This window comes from Tupaia chinensis, unplaced genomic scaffold, assembly GCF_000334495.1.
Source record: "Tupaia chinensis unplaced genomic scaffold, TupChi_1.0 Scaffold000022_1, whole genome shotgun sequence".
Lineage (NCBI taxonomy): Eukaryota > Metazoa > Chordata > Mammalia > Scandentia > Tupaiidae > Tupaia > Tupaia belangeri.
The window spans coordinates 2,293,162-2,294,358 of NW_006159452.1; the positions used below are offsets into that span (position 1 = coordinate 2,293,162).

The 1,197-nt window shown below is 41.3% G+C and overlaps 1 pseudogene; it reads right to left on the minus strand.

Moving 5' to 3' along the window:
- Positions 1 to 282: 282 nt before the first annotated feature.
- Positions 283 to 627, minus strand: LOC102480044 (ATP synthase-coupling factor 6, mitochondrial-like; annotated as a pseudogene).
- Positions 628 to 1,197: the final 570 nt, after the last annotated feature.

The following is a 1,197-nucleotide window of genomic DNA, read 5'->3' on the forward strand; positions in this document are numbered from 1 at the left end:
AAAGTACAAGTTTGGAGAGTGTCTGGTACACAACAACTTTATGGGTGCAGAAGCTCTTGTGTTTGAGACCTTTCTGGACTGCTCCCTATATACTTTTTCTTGTTGAGCATCTATATCCTTATTGTGTTCTTTTTTGTGTGTGTGTCAATATCACCAAATAATTTATTTAGAATCAGAATTAAAAGAGTATTTGACAGTTGTGAAATAGATGTTTATTCGGATACCTCTGTAGTTGTACAACTGACTCATCACAAATTACTGGATTAACGCTTCTTTACTCCTTCAGTACCAGGGTTTATCAATGATTTCAGATTTGGGGTCTTCAAACTTGAAGCTAGGGTACGTGTTCATGTCTGCTTTGCCATATATCTGCTTCAGCTTAAAAAGCTCCCTCTCCAGATCTTGTTGATATTCTGGGCTAGTATCTACAGGTGCTCCAGTTGTCTGCCCTTTAGATTTGTATTCTCTAATCTTGTCCACAAACAGTTTCTGTACAGGATCAAGTTCCTTATTAAATGCCACTCCTGTGACACCAATCTTCCTTCACAAATGGACTGAGACTGCTGGTCGAATGATGGAGGAGAACCTGAAGAGTCTCTGAAGAATCATGATGACTCTTTGTTACTTGCACTCCGTCTGGAGCTGCCAGAGCCACCGCTGCCACCACTGTTCTACTTCCAGCACTCCTATTGTGTTCTTTTGTTTGTTCTTTGAGAGATTTTTTGCTCTAGGGTGAGTACTTGCTGGAGAGAAAGAGGGAGAAAGAGAGATAGAAAGTGAGAAATCACCCTTGAGGGAAATGGCCATGCCACAATCCTTTCTCCTCCATTCTCTTCCCAGGACCTTGGGCGGGCACATGCATGCACTCAGCGTGAGTTTTAAGCCACTGGGTCAGGGACTCAAACCATGGTCAACTCCTTGTGAATCCAGCGACAAAACCATTACAGCATTTGCTGGTTCCCATTATTGTGTTCTTTATAATAATCTGGTAAACATAACACGTGTTGCCCTGAGTTTTGTGAACCATCTTAGCAAATTATTAAATCTCAGAGGGCATCACAAGATCATCTTATTTATAGAGGTGGGTTAGAACAATGCAGACTTGAGTTAGGCATCTGAAGTTGGTGGCAATCTATGTGATTAAACCCTTACTGTGTAGGATCTCTGCCACTTCTTGACAGTATTATAACTGAGTTA